This window comes from Nerophis ophidion, linkage group LG11, assembly GCF_033978795.1.
Source record: "Nerophis ophidion isolate RoL-2023_Sa linkage group LG11, RoL_Noph_v1.0, whole genome shotgun sequence".
Lineage (NCBI taxonomy): Eukaryota > Metazoa > Chordata > Actinopteri > Syngnathiformes > Syngnathidae > Nerophis > Nerophis ophidion.
This window is the reverse complement of record NC_084621.1, coordinates 21,059,312-21,083,878: the sequence shown is the minus strand read 5'-3', so window position 1 is coordinate 21,083,878 and position 24,567 is coordinate 21,059,312. Positions and strand designations below refer to the sequence as shown.

The 24,567-nt window shown below is 38.4% G+C and overlaps 7 non-coding genes across 7 annotated transcripts; 2 read left to right on the top strand and 5 right to left on the bottom strand.

The window, feature by feature from the left end:
- The first annotated feature begins 8,942 nt into the window (after positions 1 to 8,942).
- trnaq-uug (transfer RNA glutamine (anticodon UUG)) lies at positions 8,943 to 9,014 on the top strand. Its single transcript has one exon. It is a non-coding gene; the product is annotated as a tRNA-Gln (tRNA).
- A 9,656-nt stretch (positions 9,015 to 18,670) lies between these two features.
- On the top strand, positions 18,671 to 18,742 carry trnaq-uug (transfer RNA glutamine (anticodon UUG)). The gene has a single exon. It is a non-coding gene; the product is annotated as a tRNA-Gln (tRNA).
- Positions 18,743 to 18,832: 90 nt separating this feature from the next.
- On the bottom strand, positions 18,833 to 18,904 carry trnaq-cug (transfer RNA glutamine (anticodon CUG)). Its single transcript has one exon. It is a non-coding gene; the product is annotated as a tRNA-Gln (tRNA).
- Positions 18,905 to 19,947: 1,043 nt separating this feature from the next.
- trnaq-cug (transfer RNA glutamine (anticodon CUG)) lies at positions 19,948 to 20,019 on the bottom strand. The gene has a single exon. It is a non-coding gene; the product is annotated as a tRNA-Gln (tRNA).
- Positions 20,020 to 21,978: 1,959 nt separating this feature from the next.
- trnaq-cug (transfer RNA glutamine (anticodon CUG)) lies at positions 21,979 to 22,050 on the bottom strand. Its single transcript has one exon. It is a non-coding gene; the product is annotated as a tRNA-Gln (tRNA).
- Positions 22,051 to 22,585: 535 nt separating this feature from the next.
- On the bottom strand, positions 22,586 to 22,657 carry trnap-agg (transfer RNA proline (anticodon AGG)). The gene has a single exon. It is a non-coding gene; the product is annotated as a tRNA-Pro (tRNA).
- Positions 22,658 to 23,101: 444 nt separating this feature from the next.
- trnaq-cug (transfer RNA glutamine (anticodon CUG)) lies at positions 23,102 to 23,173 on the bottom strand. The gene has a single exon. It is a non-coding gene; the product is annotated as a tRNA-Gln (tRNA).
- Positions 23,174 to 24,567: the final 1,394 nt, after the last annotated feature.

Genomic DNA, 24,567 nt, shown 5'->3' with positions numbered 1-24,567 from the left:
ACCTAATCCTGCGGTTACCAAACCGGAACCCCTCAACGCCTTGACTGCGCCTAGAAATTCTGTCCATAAAAGTTATGAACAGAATCGGTGACAAAGGACAGCCTTTGCGGAGTCCAACCCTCACTGGAAACGTGTTCGACTTACTGCCGGCAATGCGGACCAAGCTCTGGCACTGATCGTACAGGGAACAGACCGCCACAATAAGACAGTCCGATACCCCATACTCTCTGAGCACTCCCCACAGGACTTCCCGAGGGACACGGTCGAATGCCTTCTCCAAGTCCACAAAGCACATGTAGAGTGGTTGGGCAAACTCCCATGCACCCTCAAGAACCCTGCCGAGAGTATAGAGCTGGTCCACAGTTCCACGACCAGGACGAAAACCACACTGTTCCTCCTGAATCCGAGGTTCGACTATCCGACGTAGCCTCCTCTCCAGTACACCTGAATAAACCTTACCGGGAAGGCTGAGGAGTGTGATCCCACGATAGTTGGAACACACCCTCCGGTCCCCCTTCTTAAAGAGAGGAACAACCACCCCGGTCTGCCAATCCAGAGGTACCGCCCCCGATGTCCACGCGATGCTGCAAAGTCTTGTCAACCAAGACAGCCCCACAGCATCCAGAGCCTTAAGGAACTCCGGGCGGATCTCGTCCACCCCTGGGGCCTTGCCACCGAGGAGCTTTTTAACTACCTCAGCGACCTCAGCCCCAGAAATAGGAGAGTCCACCACAGATTCCCCAGGCACTGCTTCCTCATAGGAAGACGTGTTGGTGGGATTGAGGAGGTCTTCGAAGTATTCCTTCCACCTATCCACAAGATCCGCAGTCGAGGTCAGCAGAACACCATCCGCACCATACACGGTGTTGATAGTGCACTGCTTCCCCTTCCTGAGGCGGCGGACGGTGGTCCAGAATCGCTTCGAAGCCGTCCGGAAGTCGTTTTCCATGGCTTCCCCGAACTCTTCCCATGTCCGAGTTTTTGCCTCCGCGACCGCTGAAGCTGCACACCGCTTGGCCTGTCGGTACCTGTCCACTGCCTCCGGAGTCCTATGAGCCAAAAGGACCCGATAGGACTCCTTCTTCAGCTTGACGGCATCCCTCACCGCTGGTGTCCACCAAGGGGTTTTGGGATTGCCGCCCCGACAGGCACCAACTACCTTGCGGCCACAGCTCCGATCTGCCGCCTCGACAATAGAGGTGCGGAACATGGTCCACTCGGACTCAATGTCCAGCACCTCCCTATTAACATGTTCAAAGTTCTTCCGGAGGTGGGAATTGAAACTTTGTCCGACAGGAGACTCTGCCAGACGTTCCCAGCAGACCCTCACAATGCGTTTGGGCCTCCCAGGTCTGTCCGGCATCCTCCCCCACCATCGCAGCCACTCACCACCAGGTGGTGATTGGTAGAAAGCTCCGCCCCTCTCTTCACCCGAGTGTCCAAAACATGAGGCCGCAAATCCGATGACACAACTACAAAGTCGATCATGGAACTGCGGCCTAGGGTGTCCTGGTGCCAAGTGCACATATGGACACCCTTATGTTTGAACATGGTGTTTGTTATGGACAAACTGTGACGAGCACAAAAGGCCAATAACAAAACACCACTCGGGTTCAGATCCGGGCGGCCATTCTTCCCAATCACGCCTCTCCAGGTTTCACTGTCGTTGCCAACGTGAGCGTTGAAGTCTCCCAGTAGGACAAGGGAATCACCCGGGGGAGCACTTTCCAGTACTCCCTCGAGTGTTCCCAAAAAGGGTGGGTACTCTGAACTGCTGTTTGGTGCATAAGTCAGGACCCGTCCCCTCACCCGAAGGCGGAGGGAGGCTACCCTTTCGTCCACCGGGTTGAACTCCAACGTACAGGCTTTGAGCCGGGGGGAAACAAGAATTGCCACCCCAGCCTGTCGCCTCTCACTGCCGGCAACGCCAGAGTGGAAGAGGGTCCAATCCCTCTCGAGAGAAGTGGTTCCAGAGCCCTTGCTGTGCGTCGAAGTGAGTCCGACTATATCCAGCCGGAATTTCTCGACTTTGCGCACTAGCTCAGGCTCTTTTCCCCCCCAGTGACGTGACGTTCCACGTCCCAAGAGCTAGCTTCTGTAGCCGAGGATCGGACCGCCAAGTGCCCTGCCTTCGGCTGTCGCCCAGCTCACAATGCACCCGACCTCTATGGCCCCTGCTATGGGTGGTGAGCCCATTGGAGGGGTGACCCACGTTGCCTCTTCGGGCTGTGCCCGGCCGGGCCCCATGGGAACAGGCCCGGCCACCAGGCGCTCGCCATCGTGCCCCACCTCCGGGCCTGGCTCCAGAGGGGGGCCCCGGTGACCCACGTCCGGGCGAGGGAAATCTGGGTCCATGATTTTTCTTCTTCATAAAGGTCTTCGAGCTGCTCTTTGTCTGATCCCTCACCTAGAACCTGTTTGCCTTGGGAGACCCTACTAGGGGGCTTTATGCCCCCGGACAACATAGCTCCTAGGATCATTGGGACACGCAAACTCCTCTACCACGATAAGGTTGCAGCTCAGAGAGTAGCATATTTTTGGAAAACTTTTTTTTGCTAAAATGTCGTAAGAGGGGAGGGACCCTTACACAAAATTTAAAAAAAACGGACTAGCTTCAAAAGCACAATACTGGCACTGTAGTCGTCGGAGATGTCTCGAAACGTCATCAGGAGTCCCGATAAAATCCAAAAATGGCAGAAAATGCAAATTTTTGGAAACATTTTTTTTGCTAAAATGTCGTAAGAGGGGACCCTTCCGCAAAATAGAAAAAAAACAGACTTGCTTCAAAAGCACAATACTGGTCCTGTAGTCGTCGGATATGTCTCGAAACGTCATCAGGAGTCCCGATAAAACCCGAAAATGGCAGAAATCGCATATTTTTGGAAAACTACTTTTTGCTAAAATGTCGTAAGAAGGGCGCCTTCCGCAAAATAGAAAAAAAACAGACTTGCTCCAAAAGCACAATACTGGTCCTGTAGTTGTAGGAGATGTCTCGAAACGTCATCGGGAGTCCCGATAAAACCAAAAATGGCGGAAAATGCATATTTCTGGAAAACTTTTTTTTCGCTAAAATGTTGTAAGAGAGGACCCTTACACACACATTAAAAAAACAAACAAACAAAAAACAACGCGGTTACACACACACAATTTACAGGCTCCATGGTGTGATGGTTAGGACTCTGAAGCCAGTGATCCAAGTTCAAGTCTTGGGTGGAACCTTCTTGAAACCTGTGTCCAGTATGACTTCATGAAAATGCAAGCAAGTTTAGATTTAAATGTCTTAGAAGTATTTAAAATTGTGTCCCCTATTAAAAGTACTTGTTAATCTAAGGTTTTTGCCAAAGTATTTTTAAGGGCTTGTTGGTTTTGTCGTGCGATTCCCGCTTGGGGTGTCACAGGTGTTCGATTCCCTGATAAACCCTTATGTTTAAGGACTTAACTGGTAACCCTTAGTTCATCTATGTATGAAAATGTCAGTGAAACAAAATAGGTGTAAAAGTGCAATAAATCAACCAAATTTTGGATTGTGTCCCCTATTAAAATCTCACATTTAATGAGATTTTGTTCCAGGTCTTGCCAGTCCACTCCTGGTGTAATGGTTAGCACTCTGGACTCTGGAATCTAAATCACTGGTCAATCCCAAATTCTTTCGATGACATATATGCTGAGTAAGAAGACAGAATAGGAATATTATGAAGTTTTACTGAAGCTTCATTAGACCAGCCCACATCAATACAGTGATACCGTCATCTCGAGGTGGTCTAATGAATCAAGTGATCAACGTTCAAGTCTTGGTGGAACATTCTTGAAACATTAGAGGGATTAGTGTTCAGTATCACCTCCATTGGATTAATGCTTCCGTGAAAAATGCAAATACACAAAATTTCTGTGAGGAATAGTTTCTTGTCCGTTTTCAGATTGTCTCCCTTATATGTTTATGAGTCATGTTTTTATTCCTACCTTTTTACCTCGTACACAAAGTTGTCTTTTTATGTGATTTTAAACTTGATTTTAAACTTTCTTAGCCTCATATGCATTCTTTATTGATTATTACTGTACAAAAAGAAAACATTTTATTATTTAAGTGAGCTTAGCAGAAGAACTCGTACATCGTTACAGTTTTTTTATTGAGTTATTAGAAGTGTTGCACCATCTCGTTTTGAATTTCCTTGGTAGAAGACAATAGCGCAACAGGGGGGCTCGAACCCACGACCTAGAGATTAAGAGTCTCATGCTCTACCGACTAAGCTAGCCGGGTCTCAAGTGTGTATCTTGAAGAATGCCTGATACTGTAAAAAAATGTTCATGTAGCTTTTTGTGTTGCAACGTTTCGTTTTGACGCCGTTTTTTGTTACGATGTTTCATGATTTGGGTCGCGCTATTTCATGTTGCGCCGTTTGGTGTCACAGCTGTTGCAGCATTTCGTGTTCCAGACGTTTCGTGTTGTCGGCATTTTGTGTTGCAGCTTTTTTCACATCGTTACAGGATTTTTTTATTTTTTTTTATTAGAAGTGTCACACCGTCTCGTGTTGAATTTCCTTGGCAAAAATCAACCGCCCAACGTAAGGCTCGAACCCACGACCCTGGGATTAAGAGTGTCATGCTCTACCGACTGACCTCGCCGGGCCTGCATTTTTTACCTTGATAATTAATCGGGACTGTACAAAAATATTCATGTAGCATTTTGTGTTACATCGTTTCATGTTGATGGCGTTTTGTGTTACAGTCATGTTGCGTCATTTGGTGTTGCAGCTGTTGTAGCATTTTGTATTGCGACGTTTCGTGTTGTCGGCATTTCATATTGCAGCGGTTTGGGTTGAGCCATTTTAGTTAGTAGAATAATGCAAACTCGCACATCGTTACAGTTTTTTTTATTGATTTATTTGAAGTGTAGCACTGTCTCGTGTTGAATTTCCTTGGCGAAAAAATCAACCGCCCAAAGTGTGTCTCGAACCCACGACCCTGAGATTAACAGTCTCATGCTCTACCGACTGAGCTGCATTGTTTACCTTGATAATTAATCGTCACTGTACAAAAATATTCATGTCGCATTTTGTGTTACATCGTTTCGTGTTGATGGCGTTTTGTGTTACAGTCATGTTGCGTCATTTGGTGTTGCAGCTGTTGTATCATTTTGTATTGCGACGTTTCGTGTTGTCAGCGTTTTGGGTTGAGCCATTTTAGTTGGTAGAAGAATGCAAACTCGTACATCGTTACAGTTTTTTTATTGATTTATTTGAAGTTGCGTTGTTTCATGTTGCAGCGTTTTGGGTTGAGCCATTTTAGTTTTCTGGTGCAGCATTTTGAGCTTTTGCCATTTAATATTCCATACATCACACACTCAAGAGAACAATAAAAATCTCTGAAATAAATACAGTTGTGTCTCAACTTACGAGCTCTATTAGTTCTAGGACTGAGGTGGTAAACCCTCAGTTTATTTATGCATAAAAATGGTAGTCAATCAAAATATGTGTTAAAAGCACAGTTTGAAATAGTGTCATCTATTAAAATATTTAATTTTTTTAAGATTTATGCAAAGTTATTTTACAGGGCTTGTTGGCCTAGTTGTATGATTCTCACTTGGGGTGCTATATTTTAACAAATATTACATTTGTGACTTCAGACTTGATTTTGAACAATTTTTCAGACATCAAACATTCAAGGGATCCATTAAAATATATCAAACTAAATATAGCTGTATTACTGAACAATTTGCTACATAAATATAGCAAGTTGGTTCCACCAAGACTTGGATCACTGGATTCAGAGTTCAGAGTGCTAACCATTACACCATGGAACCTGTGCAATAATTCAAATTACCCTGCTGTAAAGACTACTTGATTGGATATAACATGTTTTGTTTGACATATGTTCATAAAAATTGGTAGGAAATTTAAATGTTGGTTAAAAGTTTACCACAACATTTCAGATCGTGTCTCCTAATTTCATATTTGATGAGATTATTTGTATACAGGGCTTGTTGGTCTAGTTGTACGATTCTCGCTTCGTGTGCGAGAAGGTCCCGGGTTTAATTCCCTGACAAGCCCTCTATAGTACTCCTTTTTGCAATTATCACTTTCTTTCTCAGACACACAGTTGTTATTGTATTTGTGACTTTAGACTTGATTTGAATTTTTTTTTTAAACATCACGCACTCAAGGGATCACTATCAGGGGTACCTAAATTTATGTCCACAGTTTGTTCTACGACTGAGCTGGTAACCCTCAGTTCATCTATGTATGAAAATGTCAGTAAAACAAAATATTTTAAAAACAGCAATAAGACAACCGAGTCAAATCTCACATTTCATTGAATTTGTTGGAAAATCTTGGGTCAGAGCGTGGTATATATAAAAATATATTTATATACATGTAGTGATGGGCAGTAACAAGCTAGATGTGGCTAAGCTACGTAGCTCTACTACATTGTTCAGGAGCTTGCCAGTTACTTAGCACATTTATTTACGAGTAGCTTTTCCTGTAGCTTTGTTACTTTTCGACCCATATAGCGAGGTAGCTTACATCAAAGCTACATCGAGAGAAGATGAGAGAGAGAACGTACGGAGAAAATACAATGACCTAGATGATTGAGAACATCCATACGTATGGAGAAAGTCCATGATGATTGGCTAAGGTTAGGGTGAAACATTACAGACGGGCCAATCAGAGGCAAGATAAACTCGTCAGCAAAATCATTACAGATATGTCACATGACAACAAGAGAGTCCGAGACAGAGGGACGCTTCAAGTTGACGACTCTCCCGCAAGTTAGATTTTTGACTGTGAACTAAATTTTGAACTTTTATCACCTTTTTCTGACATCACACACTCAAGGAATCAATAACAATCTATCAAATCAGATCTAGTACTGTGTACTGTAGGATCACATTGTTTTACATGTACATTTACAGGTTCCATGGTGTAATGGTTAGCACTCTGGACTCTGAATCCAGTGATCTAAGTTTTGGTAGAACCTTCTTGTAACAATAAACTGGTTAGTATGATATCCCTTTGTATATTGTTTGCACGAAAACGAGAGGGTTTCTAAAGTACAATGTTTTAGTGTAGTTTCAAAAATATTAATGTTTATGTTCTTGTAAGGCTCTTTCAACGGTTTGGAACGCTACCATTTAGTCTAGTCGTACTTTTTTCACCCTGGGTGCAAGATGTCCCGGTTTCAATTCCTCAACAAGCCTTCATGTTTATAAATCCCATTTTTAATCATAACTTTCTTCCTTGTTCACACGGTTATCTTTACATTTGTGTTATACATTGGAGCTTAGATGTATGACCACAGTTTGTTCTAGGACTGAGCTGGTAACCCTTAGTTCATCAATATATTAAAATGTAGGTGAATCTACATATATGTTAAAAGTGCAATACGTTAACCGAGATTTGAAATCTGTCCTTTTTTAAAGTCTCAGATTTCATGAGTTTTGTTGGGATATCCTGATGCAGGGTAAGTAGGCGATGTCTTTTGAGTTTCCTTTCTACCATGAGAGGCTTTTCAAGCTCTACATTTTTAAGTCCTGTTTTTAGTCATTACTTTTTCCCTCGTATACTTTTGTTATATAATGATAGTACCAAATAATTTGCCACTCTAATACTGCAAGCTGGTTCCACCAAGACTTGAACTTGGATCACTGGATTCAGAGTTCAAACTATTACACCATGGAACCTGTATATCTTCTTTTAGTAAAAGAAAGTAATCCAAGAGTCTCATGCTCTACCGAATGAGCTAGCCGGGCCTCAGTTACTTTGCTTGATGAATGATTGATACTGTACAAAAATGTCCATGTAGCATTTTGTGTTGCAACGTTTCCTGTTGACGGCGTTTTGTGTTATGATGTTTCATGATTTGGGTGGCGGTATTTCATGTTGCCCCGTTTGGTGTCACAGCTGTTGCAGCATTTCGTGTTGCGATGTTTCGTGCCACGACATTTTGTGTTGTCGGCATTTCATGTTGCAGCGTTTTGGGTTGCAGCGTTTTGGGTTGAGCCATTTTAGTTTTCGGGTGCAGGATTTTGGGCTTTTGCCATATAAGCTTGACGCGTTTCATGTCACGTTGTTAAGTGCTGTGGCGTTTCTTCGCTACATATGCGCTCTTTACTGATTATTACAGTAGAAAAATAAAAATATTATTTTAATTAAGTGAGCTTAGCAGAAGAATGGAAACTCACATATCGTTTTAGTTTTTTTTATTGATTTATTAGAAGTGTTGCACTGTCTCACGTTGAAATTCCCTACCAAAATTCAACCGTCCAAAGTGGGGTTCAAACCCACGACCCTGAGATTAAGAGTATCATGCTCTACCGAATGAGCTAGCCAGGCCTCAGTTACTTTGCTTGATGAATGATTGATACTGTACAAAAATGTCCATGTAGCATTTTGTGTTGCAATGTTTCCTGTTGACGGTGTTTTGTGTTATGATGTTTCATGATTTGGGTGGCGGTATTTCATGTTGCCCCGTTTGGTGTCACAGCTGTTGCAGCATTTTGTGTTGCGATGTTTCGTGCCACAACATTTCGTGTTGTCGGCATTTCATGTTGCGTTGTTTCATGTTGCAGCGTTTTGGGTTGAGCCATTTTAGTTTTTGGGTGCAGCATTTTGAGCTTTTGTCATTTAATATTCCATACATCACACACTTAAGAGAACAATAAAAACATCTGAAATAAATACAGTTGTGTCTCAACTTACGAGCTCTATTTGTTCTAGGATTGAGGTGGTAAACCCTCAGTTTATTTATGCATGAAAATGGTAATCAATCAAAATATTTTTTTCAAAAGCACAGTTTCGAATAGTGTCATCTATTAAAATGTTTTTTTTATTAAATACTTATGCCACATTATAACCTCAACATTTTAATTTGATATCTTTTTCATGATAATTTCTGTTATAGCCAATCAAGTACTGTCTACTGCAGACAATTTACCATGATATACAGGTTCCATGGTGTAATGGTTAGCACTCTGGACTTTGAATCCAGTGATCCAAGTTCAAGTCTTGGTGGAACCAATGTGCATGAAAAAAATATTATAAAACAAGACTTACTTCAGCAGCACAATCTTGGTCCTGTAGTTGTAGGAGATGTCTCAAAACCTCATCAGGAATCCCGAAAATGGCAAAAAATGTATATCATTGGAAAAGTTTTTTTTTGCTAAAATGTCGTAAAAATGAAAAAAACGGACTTGCTTCAAAAGCACAATACTGTTCCTGTAGTTGTAGGAGATGTCTCGAAACATCGTCAGGAGTCCCGATAAAACCCAAGAATGGCAGAAAAAGGAATATTTTAGGAAAACCTTTTTTCGCTAAATTGTCTAAAGGGAGGTTCCTTACGGAAAACCTCTAAGCCACGGACTTGCTTTAGCGCCACAATACTGGTCCTGTAAATGTAGGAGATGTCTCAAAACTTCATCAGGAGTCCCGATAAATCCCGAAAATGGCACAAAATGAATATTTAAAAAAAAAAAAAATGTTTTTGCTAAAATGTCATTAGAGGGGATCCTTACACACACAAAAAAATGGACTCGCTTTACCTGGAGTCCCGATAAAACCCGAAAACGGCAGAAAATGCATATTTTTGGAAAACTTCTTTTTCACTAAAATCTTGTAAAATAAAATAAAAAAAACAAAAAACAGACTTGCTTCAGCAGCACAATACAGGTGCTGTAGTTGTAGGAAATGTCTTGAAACGTCATCAGATGTCACGATAAAAAACAAAAATGGCTGAAAATGTATATTTTTTCCCCCCAAAAAAATGTCGCTAAAATGTCGAAAGGGGGGATCCTTACACATAAATTAAAAAACGAACTTGCTTCAGCAGCACAATAGTGGTGCTTTAGTAGTAGGAGATGTCTCGAAACATCATCTGGAGTCCTGATAAAACCCAAAAACGGCAGAAAATGCATATTTTTTGAAAAACTTTTTTTCGCTAAAATGTCGTAAGGGGGGACCCTTACACACACACACAAAAAAAAACGGACTTACTTCAGCAGCACAATTCTGGTCCTTTAGTTGTGAGAAATCTCTCGAAACGTCATCAGGAGTCCCGATAAAACCCGAGAATGGCTGAAAATGTATATAATTTCCCCCAAAAAACTTTTCGCTAAAATGTCGAAAGGGGGATCCTTACACATAAATTAAGAAAAGAAACTTGCTTCAGCAGCACAATACTGGTGCTGTAGTTGTAGGAGATGTCTCAAAACCTCAACAGATGTCACGATAAAAAACAAAAATCGCAGAAAATGCATATTTTTGGAAAACTTTTTTTCTCTAAAATGTCGTAAGGGGGGACCCTTACACAAAAATAAAAAAAAAAAGACTTGCTTCAGCAGCATAATACTGGTCCTGTAGTTGTAGGAGATGTCTCAAAATGTCATCAGGAGTTCCAGTTAAACCCGAAAATCACAGAAAATGCATATTTAGAAAATATATATTTTTGCTAAAATGTCGTAAGGGGGACCCTTATACAAAAATAAAAAAAAAAACGGACTTGCTTCAGCAGCACAATACTGGTTTTGTAGTTGTAGGAGATGTCTCAAAACATCACCTGGAGTCCCAATAAAACCCGAAAATGGAAGAAAATTCATATTTTTGGAAAAAAAAATGTTCGCTAAAATCTTGTAAAATAAAATAAAAAATAAAAAAAACAGACTTGCTTCAGCAGCACAATACTAGTCCTGTAGTTGTAGGAAATGTCTCGAAACGTCATCAGATGTCACGATAAAAAACGAAAATGGCTGAAAATGTATATTTTTTCCCCCCCAAAAAATGTCGCTAAAATGTCGAAAGGGGGGATCCTTACACATAAATAAAAAAACAAACTTGCTTCATCAGCACAATACTGGTGCTGTAGGTGTAGGAGATGTCTCGATACATCATCTGGAGTCCTGATAAATCCCGAAAAATGGCACAAAATGCATATTTCAAAAAAAAAAAATGTTTTTGCTAAAATGTCATTAGAGGGGATCCTTACACACACAAAAAAATGGAATCGCTTCACCTGGAGTCCCGATAAAACCCGAAAATGGAAGAAAATGCATATTTTTGGAAAACTTCTTTTACGCTAAAATCTTGTAAAATAAAATTAAAAAAACAATAAACAGACTTGCTTCAGCAGCACAATACTGGTGCTGTAGTTGTAGGAAATGTCTTGAAACGTCATCAGATGTCACGATAAAAAACGAAAATGGCTGAAAATATATATTTTTTCCCCAAAAAAAATGTCGCTAAAATGTCGAAAGGGGGGATCCTTACACATAAATTAAAAAACGAACTTGCTTCAGCAGCACAATAGTGGTGCTTTAGTAGTAGGAGATGTCTTGAAACATCATCTGGAGTCCTGATAAAACCCAAAAACGGCAGAAAATGCATATTTTTTGAAAAACTTTTTTTCGCTAAAATGTCGTAAGGGGTGACTCTTACACACACACGAAAAAAAAAAACGGACTTGCTTCAGCAGCACAATTCTGGTCCTTTAGTTGTGAGAAATCTCTCGAAAGGTCATCAGGAGTCCCGATAAAACCCGAGAATGGCTGAAAATGTATATTTTTTCCCCCAAAAAACTTTTCGCTAAAATGTTGAAAGGGGGGATCCTTACACATAAATTAAAAAACGAACTTGCTTCAGCAGCACAATAGTGGTGCTTTAGTAGTAGGAGATGTCTTGAAACATCATCTGGAGTCCTGATAAAACCCAAAAACGGCAGAAAATGCATATTTTTTGAAAAACTTTTTTTCGCTAAAATGTCGTAAGGGGTGACTCTTACACACACACGAAAAAAAAAAACGGACTTGCTTCAGCAGCACAATTCTGGTCCTTTAGTTGTGAGAAATCTCTCGAAAGGTCATCAGGAGTCCCGATAAAACCCGAGAATGGCTGAAAATGTATATTTTTTCCCCCAAAAAACTTTTCGCTAAAATGTTGAAAGGGGGGATCCTTACACATAAATTAAGGAAAGAAACTTGCTTCAGCAGCACAATACTGGTGCTGTAGTTGTAGGAGATGTCTCAAAAACTCATCAGATGTCACGATAAAAAACGAAAATTGCAGAAAATGCATATTTTTGGAAAACTTTTTTTCTCTAAAATGTCGTAAGGGGTTACCCTTACACAAAAATTAAAAAAAAAAAGACTTGCTTCAGCAGCATAATACTGGTCCTGTAGTTGTAGGAGATGTCTCAAAATGTCATCAGGAGTTCCAGTTAAACCCAAAAATCACAGAAAATGCATATTTAAAAAATATATATTTTTGCTAAAATGTCGTAAGGGGGAACCTTATACAAAAATAAAAAAAAAAACGGACTTGCTTCAGCAGCACAATACTGGTTTTGTAGTTGTAGGTGATGTCTCAAAACATCACCTGGAGTCCCAATAAAACCCGAAAATGGCAGAAAATGCATATTTTTGGAAAAAAAAATGTTCGCTAAAATCTTGTAAAATAAAATAAAAAATAAAAAAAACAGACTTGCTTCAGCAGCACAATACTAGTCCTGTAGTTGTAGGAAATGTCTCGAAACGTCATCAGATGTCACGATAAAAAACAAAAATGGCTGAAAATGTATATTTTTTCCCCCCAAAAAAATGTCGCTAAAATGTCGAAAGGGGGGATCCTTACACATAAATAAAAAAACGAACTTGCTTCATCAGCACAATACTGGTGCTGTAGGTGTAGGAGATGTCTCGATACATCATCTGGAGTCCTGATAAATCCCGAAAATGGCACAAAATGCATATTTAAAAAAAAAATGTTTTTGCTAAAATGTCATTAGAGGGGATCCTTACACACACAAAAAAATGGAATCGCTTCACCTGGAGTCCCGATAAAACCCGAAAATGGAAGAAAATGCATATTTTTGGAAAACTTCTTTTACGCTAAAATCTTGTAAAATAAAATTAAAAAAACAAAAAACAGACTTGCTTCAGCAGCACAATACTGGTGCTGTAGTTGTAGGAAATGTCTTGAAACGTCATCGGATGTCACGATAAAAAACGAAAATGGCTGAAAATATATATTTTTTCCCCAAAAAAAATGTCGCTAAAATGTCGAAAGGGGGGATCCTTACACATAAATTAAAAAACGAACTTGCTTCAGCAGCACAATACTGGTGCTGTAGTTGTAGGAGATGTCTTGAAACATCATCTGGAGTCCTGATAAAACCCAAAAACGGCAGAAAATGCATATTTTTTGAAAAACTTTTTTTCGCTAAAATGTCGTAAGGGGGGACCCTTACACACACACAAAAAAAAAAACGGACTTGCTTCAGCAGCACAATTCTGGTCCTGTAGTTGTGAGAAATCTCTCGAAACGTCATCAGGAGTCCCGATAAAACCCGAGAATGGCTGAAAATGTATATTTTGTCCCCAAAAAAACTTTTCGCTAAAATGTTGAAAGGGGGGATCCTTACACATAAATTAAGAAAAGAAACTTGCTTCAGCAGCACAATACTGGTGCTATAGTTGTAGGAGATGTCTCAAAACCTCATCAGATGTCACGATAAAAAATTAAAATCGCAGAAAATGCATATTTTTGGAAAACTTTTTTTCTCTAAAATGTCGTAAGGGGGGACCCTTACACAAAAATAAAAAAAAAACGGACTTGCTTCAGCAGCACAATACTGGTTTTGTAGTTGTAGGATATGTCTCAAAACATCACCTGGAGTCCCAATAAAACCTGAAAATGGCAAAAAATGCATATTTTTGGAAAAAACATTTTTCGCTAAAATCTTGTAAAATAAAAAAAAATAAAAAATAAAATAACTTGCTTCAGCAGCACAATACTAGTCCTGTAGTAGGAAATGTCTTGAAACGTCATCAGATGTCACGATAAAAAACGAAAATGGCTGAAAATGTATATTTTTCCCCCCCAAAAAAATGTTGCTAAAATGTCGAAAGGGGGGATCCTTACACATAAATTAAGAAAAGAAACTTGCTTCAGCAGCACAATACTGGTGCTGTAGTTGTAGGAGATGTCTCAAAACCTCATCAGATGTCACGATAAAAAATGAAAATCCCAGAAAATGCATATTTTTGGAAAACTTTTTTTCTCTAAAATGTCGTAAGGGGGGACCCTTACACAAAAATTCAAAAAAAAAAGACTTGCTTCAGCAGCATAATACTGGTCCTGTAGTTGTAGGAGATGTCTCAAAATGTCATCAGGAGTTCCAGTTAAACCCGAAAATCACAGAAAATGCATATTTAAAAAATATATATTTTTGCTAAAATGTCGTAAGGGGGGACCCTTACACACACAAAAAAAACGGACTTGCTTCAGCAGCACAATACTGGTCCTGTAGTTGTAGGAGATGTCTCGAAACGTCACCAGATGTCACGATAAGAAACGAAAATCGTAGAAAATGCATATTTTTGGAAAACTTTTTTATTCTAAAATGGCGTAAGGGGGGAACCTTACACAAAATTTCCCAAAAAAAGACTTGCTTCAGCAGCACAATAGTTGTAGGAGATGTCTCAAAACGTCATCAGGAGTTCTGGTTAAACCCGAAAATGGCAGAAAATGCTTATTTTAAAAAAATATATGTTTGCTAAAATGTCACTAGGGGGGACCTTATACAAAAATTAAAAAAAACGGACTTGCTTCAGGAGCACAATACTGGTCTTGTAGTTGTAGGAGATGTCTCAAAACGTCACCTGTAGTCCCGATAAAACCCAATAATGGCTGAAAATGCAAATTTTTGGAAAACTTTTTTTTTGCTAAAATGTTGTGATCCTTACACAAAAAAAAACAAAAAAAACAAGACTTGTTTCAGCAGCACAATACTGGTCCTGTGGTTGTAGGACATGTCTCGAAACGTCATCAGATGTCACAATAAAAAATTAAAATCGCAGAAAATGCATATTTTTTAAAAACGTTTTCTCTCTAAAATGTCATAAGGGGGAACCCTTACACAAAAATTCCAAAAAAAAGACTTGCTTCAGCAGCACAATACTGGTGCTGTAGTTGTAAGAGATGTCTCGAAACGTCATCAGGAGTCCTGATAGAACCCTAAAATGGCTGAAGAGGTATATTTTTCCCCCCCCCAAAAAAAATGTCGCTAAAATGTCGAAAGGGGGGATCCTTACATATAAATTAAAAAAACGAACTTGCTTCAGCAGCACAATACTGGTGCTGTAGTTGTAGGAAATGTTTCAAAACATCATCGGGAGTCCTGATAAAACCCAAAAACGGCAGAAAATGCATATTTTTGGAAAACTTTTTTATCGCTAAAATGTTGTAAAATAAATAAAAAATAAAAAAAACAGACTTGCTTCAGCAGCACAATACTGGTCCTGTAGTTGTAGTAAATGTCACGAAACATCATCAGGAGTCCCGATAAAACCCGAAAATGGCAGAAAATGTATATTTAAAAAGATAAATAAATAAATGTCGCTAAAATGTCGAAAGGGGGGATCCTTACACATAAATCAAAAAATCGAACTTTCTTCTGCAGCACAATACTGGTCTTATAGTTGTAGGAGATGTCTCGAAAAATCATCAGGAGTCCTGATAAAACCCAAAAACGGCAGAAAATGCATATTTTTTTAAAACTTTTTTTCGCTAAAGTGTCGTAAGGGGGGACCCTTACACACACACACAAAAACAAAAAACGGACTTGCTTCAGCAGCACAATACTGGTCCTGTAGTTGTAGGAGATGTCTTGAAACGTCATCAGGAGTCCCGATAAAACCCGAAAATAGCTAAAAATTGTATTTTTTTCCAAAAAAAAAAATTGTCGCTTGAATGTCGAAAGGGGGGATCCTTACACATAAATTCAAAAAACGAACTTGCTTTAGCAACACAATACTGGTGCTGTAGTTGTAGGAGATGTCTCGAAACATCATCAGGAGTCTTGATAAAACCCCAAAACGGCAGAAAATGCATATTTTTGGAAAAACTTTTTTTCGCTAAAATGTTGTAAGGGGGGACCCTTACACAAAAATAAAAAATAAAAAAACAGACTTGCTTCAACAGCACAGTACTGGTCCTGTAGTTGTAGGAGATGTCTCGAAACGTCATCAGGAGTCCCGATAAAACCCGCCCCGAGGGTATAGTTTTTTTTTGCCAAAAGAAAGCTAAAGGCTTGTTGGTCTAGTCCAGGGGTGTCCAAAGTGTGGCCCGAGGGCCATTTTCGGCCCAAAGCCAATTGTTTACTATTGCAAAAATGAAAAAGAACATTAAAAATATTGGAATGAGGTGAAATCTATCGAGAAAAAGTTCAAATTTTGACACAAAGCTGCCATAAAGGCTGTTTTTTTTCTTTTGTCCAAATTTTACCATGTAAAAACCATCTTTACCATGAATTGATTAACGTGGACCCCGACTTAAAAAAGTTGAAAAACTTATTGGGGTGTTACCATTTAGTGGTCAATTGTATGGAATATGTACTGTACTGTGCAATCTACTAATTACAAATTTCAATCAATCAACTATTTATTTCTTATTTTTTTGCCATTGCTCACAACAAAAAATAACGACAAAAAAAATCCATGTTTAAATGAGTTATTTTCAAAGTTCCAATTAGTTCAAAAATGTCACATTAAAATGTTTATGTTGTAAATATTGCAAATATTGTGCAGTTGCCATATAAAAACCAAGTTTTCTTTGACAAAAGAGCATAAAACAAACAAAATAATAGTTAAAACGTAAAATTCACAGATATATCGGAAGTTGATCTCCTAACTTAAATAAATAAATGGTTTGTACTTGTATAGCGCTTCTCTACTTTCAAGGTACTCAAAGCGCTTTCAATCAATCAATGTTTACTTATATAGCCCTAAATCACTAGTGTCTCAAAGGGCTGCACAAACCACTACGACATCCTCGGTAGGCCCACATAAGGGCAAGGACAACTCACACCCAGTGGGACATCGGTGACAATAATGACCCAGTGGGACGTCGGTGACAATGATGACTATGAGAACCTTGGAGAGGAGGAAAGCAATGGATGTCGAGCGGGTCTAACATGATACTGTGAAAGTTCAATCCATATTGGATCCAACACAGTCGCGAGAGTCCAGTCCATAGCGGATCCAGCACAGCCGCGAGAGTCCCGTTCACAGCGGAGCCAGCAGGAAACCATCCCAAGCGGAGGCGGATCAGCAGCGCAGAGATGTCCCCAGCCGATACACAGGCAAGCAGTACATGGCCACCGGATCGGACCGGACCCCTTCCACAAGGGAGAGTGGGACATAGAAGAAAAAGAAAAGAAACGGCAGATCAACTGGTCTAAAAAGGGAGTCTATTTAAAGGTTAGAGTATACAAATGAGTTTTAAGGTGAGACTTAAATGCTTCTACTGAGGTGGCATCTCGAACTTTTACCGGGAGGGCTTTCCAGAGTACTGGAGCCCGAAATGAAAAAGCCCTATAGCCCGCAGACTTTTTTTGGGCTTTGGGAATCACTAATAAGCCGGAGTCCTTTGAACGCAGATTTCTTGCCGGGACATATGGTACAATACAATCGGCAAGATAGGATGGAGCTAGACCGTGAAGTATTTTATACGTAAGTAGTACTTAAGTGTGGAAAGTTAAAAAAAAAAAACTAATAAAAATGTATCACTTTCTGAGTGGGACACCTTTTGCATCCCAAATATATTTAATGGTATTTTATTTATCTTTTCACTGTGATTGCTCAAAAATAATAAAGAATTGTTGATCGTTTAAGGCTCTAATTACTAAATACTGCATATTTCAGTTTTACTATTAAAAAAACCTATGATGTTTTTGACAGAAAAGCCATAAAACCTTTTTTTTTTTTAAGTTGATTTACTGTAAGCGTTAAATAAAAAATAATAATACAAAATTGACTTATTTTTAACATTTTAATAACAGAGACCCTTTATGGTCCCCGGGACCCATCCATCCATCCATCCATTTTTTACCGCTTATTCCCTTTTGGGGTCCCTGGGGGCGCTGGCACCTATCTGAGCTACAATCTGGCGGAAGGCGGGGTACACCCTGGACAAGTCGCCACCTCATCGCATGGCCAACACAGACAGACAGACAACATTCACACTCACATTCACACACTAGGGCCCATTTATTGTTGCCAATCAACCTATCCCTGGGACCCCTAAAGGTAAAATAATTTTTAAAAACCATATATTTTGTTATGGTTTGAAATGAAAAATATCAAAATGGCCCCCGCATGCTTTAAATTTCCCATGTGCATCCCTCAGTGGAGAAATATTCGACACCCCTGGTCCAGTCATGTAATTCTTGCTTCGGGCGTGAGAGGTATTGGGTTCAATTCCCAGATAAGCCCTTATGTTTATAAGTCCTAAGCATAACTTGTTTCCTCATGCACACAGTTTTTGCGATTTGATTTTGATAATTTTTGCAGACATCTCACACTAAAGGTATCAATAGAAATCTATCAAATGAAACACAGTGGTACCTAAATGTATGACCACAGTTTTTTCTAGGACTGAGCTGGTAACTCTTAGTTCATCTATGTCTGAACATGTCAGTGAAACTAAATATACAATTTTCAGATTGTGTCCCTATTGACATCTCACATTTCATTAGACTTGTTGGGCAGGGTTTGTACTTTAGACTTGATTTTAAATGTTTCTCTCCATTTTCCAGACAATTTACACTCAAGCTGTCAATGAGAATCTATTCAATTTCATCAATTCTGTTTACTGTTGGATCACTTTCTTTTGCCAGAGTACATACAGGTTCCATGGTGTAATGATTAGCACTCTGGACTTTGAATCCAGTGATCCAAATTCAAGTCTTGGTGGAACCGATTTGTAAAATTACAGTGTTCAGTATGGTCTCCAAAAAACATCACACACTGTAGAGATCAATAAAAATGTATCAAATGAAAACTGCATGATGGTTCCACCAAGACTTGAACTTGGATCACTGGATTCAGAATCCAGAGTGCTAACCATTACACCATGGAACTCGTAAATCTACATGTAAAACAATGTGATCCTACAGTACACAGTACTTGATTGGATTTGATCATTGATCCCTTGTCAGAAATAAATAAGTCAATGTTTAAAATCAATTTTTAGGTCAAAAAAAGAAATAATTATGACTAAGTGAGTACGAGGTACAAAGTAATGACTGAAAACAAGACTGAAAGAGTTTAAAGCTTGTTCAGGATTTGAAACCAGGGTCCCTCAGACTTTTAGCGAAAATACAGGAGTGGACCAATAAGACCTAGAACAAGCCTTTCCAGCAAATTTCATGAAATGTGAGATTTTAATAGGGGACATCATCTGAAACTTGGTTAATTTATTGCACTTTTACACATATTTAGATTCACTGACATTTTCATACATGGATGAACTAAGGGTTACCAGCTCAGCCCTAGAACAAACTTTGGTCATAAATGTTGGTACCACTGTATTTGATAAGTCTTAATGTGACAACAATTGTGTGTACAAGAAAGATAAGTTATGATTAAAAATAGGACTTAAAAACATAAGGGGTTGTCCGGGAATTGAACCCGGGACCTCTCGCACCCTAAGCGAGAATCATACGAGTAGACCAACAAGCCTTAAATACATGACGGCAAACAATTTTCAAAAATGTTTTAATCCTTTAATAGGAGACACAATCTGAAACTGTGCTTTTAACACATATTTTGATTGACTACCATTTTCATGCATAAATAAACTGAGGGTTTACCACCTCAGTCCTAGAACTAATAGAGCTCGTAAGTTGAGACACAACTGTATTTATTTCAGTTTTTTATAAGTCTCTTGAGTGTGTGATGTATGGAAAATGGATGTAAATGTTTAAAGTTATAAATGTAAAGACAAGTGTGTGTACGAGGGAATAAGTTCTTACTAAAAACAGGACTTATAAACATATAAAAGCACAGATGGAAACTAGACTAGAACATTGTACTTTAAAGACTTTTTAGACTCTTTCCTTTTTTCATATTAAAATACTCCAAGGGAGGTCATACTGAAGACTAATCACTCTAATGTCACAAGAAGGTTCCACCAAGACTTGAACTTGGATCACTGGATTCAGAGTCCAGAGTGCTAACCATTACACCATGGAACCTGTAAATGTACATGTAAAACAATGTGATCCTACAGTACACAGTACTTGATTGGATTTGATATTTTTTATTGATCCCTTGAGTGTGTGATGTCTGAAAAAAAAGGATAAAATCAAGTCTTAAGTCACCAATGTAAAGACAACTCTGTGTGCGAAGTAATGACTGAAAGTAGGACTCAAAGACCTAAAATACAGGCTGTTTTTTTTTTCTTTTGTCTTAATTTTACCATGTAAAAAACATCTTTACCATGAATTTGACTAACGCGGACTCCGACTTAAACAAGTTGAAAAACTTATTGGGGTGTTACCATTTAGTGGTCAATTGTACGGAATATGTACTGTACTGTGCAATCTACTAATTACATGTTTCAATCAATCAATTATGTATTTTTAATTTTTTTGCCATTGCTCACAACAAAAAATAATGACAAAAAAAATCCAATTTATAATGAAATATTTTCAAAGCTCCAATTAGTTCAAAAATTTCACATTAAAATGTTTTATGTTGTAAATATTGCATATATTGTGCAGTTGCCATATAAAAACCAAGTTTTCTTTGACAAAAGAGCATAAAACAAACAAAATAATAGTTAAAACGTAAAATTGCCAGATATATCTGAAGTTGATCTCCTAACTTAAGTGTGGAAAGTTAAAAAAAAACCCTAATAAAAATGTATCACTTTCTGAGTGGGGCACCTTTTGCATCCCAAATATATTTAGTGGTATTTTATTTATCTTTTCACTGTGATTGCTCAAAAATAATAAAGAATTTTTGATCGTTTAGGGCTCTAATTACTAAATACTGCATATTTCAGTTTTACTATTAAAAAAAACTATGATGTTTTTGACAGAAAATCCATAAAACCTTTTTTTTTTTTAAGTTGATTTACTGTAAGCGTTAAATAAAAAATAATAATACAAAATTGACTTATTTTTAACATTTTAATAACTGAGACCCTTTATGGTCCCCGGGACCCATCCATCCATCCATCCATTTTTTACCGCTTATTCCCTTTTGGGATCCCTGGGGGCGCTGGCGCCTATCTCAGCTACAATCTGGCGGAAGGCGGGGTAGACCCTGGACAAGTCGCCACCTCATCGCAGGGCCAACACAGACAGACAGACAACATTCACACTCACATTCACACACTAGGGCCCATTTATTGTTGCCAATCAACCTATCCCTGGGACCCCTAAAGGTAAAATAATTTTTAAAAACCATATATTTTGTTATGGTTTGAAATGAAAAATATCAAAATGGCCCCCGCATGCTTTAAATTTCCCATGTGCATCCCTCAGTGGAGAAATATTCGACACCCCTGGTCCAGTCATGTAATTCTTGCTTCGGGCGTGAGAGGTATTGGGTTCAATTCCCAGATAAGCTCTTATGTTTATAAGTCCTAAGCATAACTTGTTTCCTCATGCACACAGTTTTTGCGACTTGATTTTGATCATTTTTTCAGACATCACACACTAAAGGTATCAATACAAATCTATCAAATGAAACACAGTGGTACCTAAATGTATGACCACAGTTTTTTCTAGGACTGAGTTGGTAACTCTTAGTTCATCTATGTCTGAACATGTCAGTGAAACTAAATATACAATTTTCCGATTGTGTCCCCTATTGACATCTCACATTTCATTAGACTTGTTGGGCAGGGTTTGTACTTTAGACTTGATTTTAAACGTTTCTCTCCATTTTCCTGACAATTTACACTCAAGCTGTCAATGAGAATCTATTCAATTTCATCAATTCTGTTTACTGTTGGATCACTTTCTTTTGCCAGAGTACATACAGGTTCCATGGTGTAATGCTTAGCACTCTGGACTTTGAATCCAGTGATCCAAATTCAAGTCTTGGTGGAACCGATTTGTAAAATTACAGTGTTCAGTATGGTCTCCAAATAACATCACACACTGTAGAGATCAATAAAAATGTATCAAATGAAAACCGCATGATTGTTCCACCAAGACTTGAACTTGGATTACTGGATTCAGAGTCCAGAGTGCTAACCATTACACCATGGAACTCGTAAATCTACATGTAAAACAATGTGATCCTACAGTACACAGTACTTGGTTGGATTTGATAGATTGTCATTGATCCCTTGTCAGAAATAAATAAGTCAATGTTTAAAATCGATCTTTAGGTCAAAAAAAGAAAGAATTATGACTAAGTGAGTACGAGGTACAAAGTAATGACTGAAAACAAGACTGAAAGACTTTAAAGCTTGTCCAGGATTTGAAACCAGGGTCCCTCAGACTTTTAGCGAAAATACAGGAGTGGACCAATAAGACCTGGAACAAGCCTTTCCAGCAAATTTCATGAAATGTGAGATTTTAATAGGGGAGATAATCTGAAACTTGGTTAATTTATTGCAGTTTTTCACATATTTAGATTCACTGACATTTTCATACATAGACGAACTAAGGGTTACCAGCTCAGTCCTAGAACAAACTGTGGTCATACATTTAGGTACCACTGTATTTAATGAGTCTTAATGTGACAACAATTGTGTGAACAGGAAAGACAAGTTATGATTAAAAATAGGACTTACAGACATAAGGGCTTGTCCGGGAATTGAACCCAGGACCTCTCGCACCCTAAGCGAGAATCATACGACTAGACCAACAAGCCTTAAAGACATAACGGCAAACAACTTTTAAAAATGTTTTAATCCTTGAATAGGGGACACAATCTGAAACTGTGCTTTTAACACATATTTTGATTGACTACCTTTTTCATGCATAAATAAACTGAGGGTTTACCACCTCAGTCCTAGAACTAATAGAGCTTGTAAGTTGAGACACAACTGTATTTATTTCAGTTTTTTATAAGTCTCTTGAGTGTGTGATGTATGGAAAATGGATGTGAATGTTTAAAGTTATAAATGTAAAGACAAGTGTGTGTGCGAGGGAATAAGTTCTTACTAAACACAGGACTTATAAACATATAAAAGCACAGATGGAAACAAGACTAGAACATTGTACTTTAATGACAATTTTAGACTCTTTCCTTTTTTCATATTAAAATACTCCAAGGGAGATCATACTGAAGACTAATCACTCTAATGTCACAAGAAGGTTCCACCAAGACTTGAACTTGGATCACTGGATTCAGAGTCCAGAGTGCTAACCATTACACCATGGAACCTGTAAATGTACATGTAAAACAATGTGATCCTACAGTACACAGTACTTGATTGGATTTGATATTTTTTTATTGATCCCTTGAGTGTGTGATGTCCGAAAAAAAAGGATAAAATCAAGTCTTAAGTCATCAATGTAAAGACAACTCTGTGTGCGAAGTAATGACTGAAAGCAGGACTCAAAGACTTGAAATACAGGCTGTTTTTTATTTCTTTAGTCTTAATTTTACCATGTAAAAAACATCTTTACCATGAATTTGACTAACGTGGACTCCAACTTAAACAAGTTGAAAAACTTATTGGGGTGTTACCATTTAGTGGTCAATTGTACGGAATATGTACTGTACTGTGCAATCTACTAATTACATATTTCAATCAATCAATTATGTATTTTTTATTTTTTTGCCATTGCTCACAACAAAAAATAATGACAAAAAAAATCAAATTTATAATGAAATATTTTCAAAGCTCCAATTAGTTCAAAAATTTCACCTTAAAATGTTTTATGTTGTAAATATTGCATATATTGTGCAGTTGCCATATAAAAAACCAGTTTTCTTTGACATAAGAGCATAAAACAAACAAAATAATAGTTAAAACGTAAAATCGACAGCTATATCTGAAGTTGATCTCCTAACTTAAGTGTGGAAAGTTAAAAAAAACCCTAATAAAAATGTATCACTTTCTGAGTGGGGCACCTTTTGCATCCCAAATATATTTAGTGGTATTTTATTTATCTTTTCACTGTGATTGCTCAAAAATAATAAAGAATTTTTGATCTTTTAGGGCTCTAATTACTAAATACTGCATATTTCAGTTTTACTATTAAAAAAAACCCAAGATGTTTTTGACAGAAATGCCATAAAAACTTTTTTTTTTTTTTAAGTTGATATAGAGATTTACTGTAAGCATTAAATAAAAAATAATAATACAAAATTTACTTATTTTTAACATTTTAATAACTGAGACCCTTTATGGTCCCCGGGACCCCTAAAGGTAAAATCATTTTTAAAAACCATATATTTTGTTATGGTTTGAAAATGAAAAATATCAAAATAGCCCCCGCATGCTTTAAATTTCCGTGTGCGGCCCTCAGTGGAGAAATGTTGGAGACCCCTAGTCCAGTCGTGTGGTTCTCGTTTCGGGTGTGAGAGGTATAGGGTTCAATTCACGGATAATCCCTTATGTTTATGAGTTAAAGTTAAAGTACCAATGTTTGTCACACACACACTAGGTGTTGTGAAATTTGTCCACTGCATTTGACCCATTCCCTTGATCACCCCCTGGGAAGTGAGGGGAGCAGTAGTGCCTCGCCCGGGTATAATTTATGGTGATGTAACCCACAATTCCCAACCTTGATGCTGAGTGCCAAGGAGGGAGGTAATGGGTCCCACTTTTT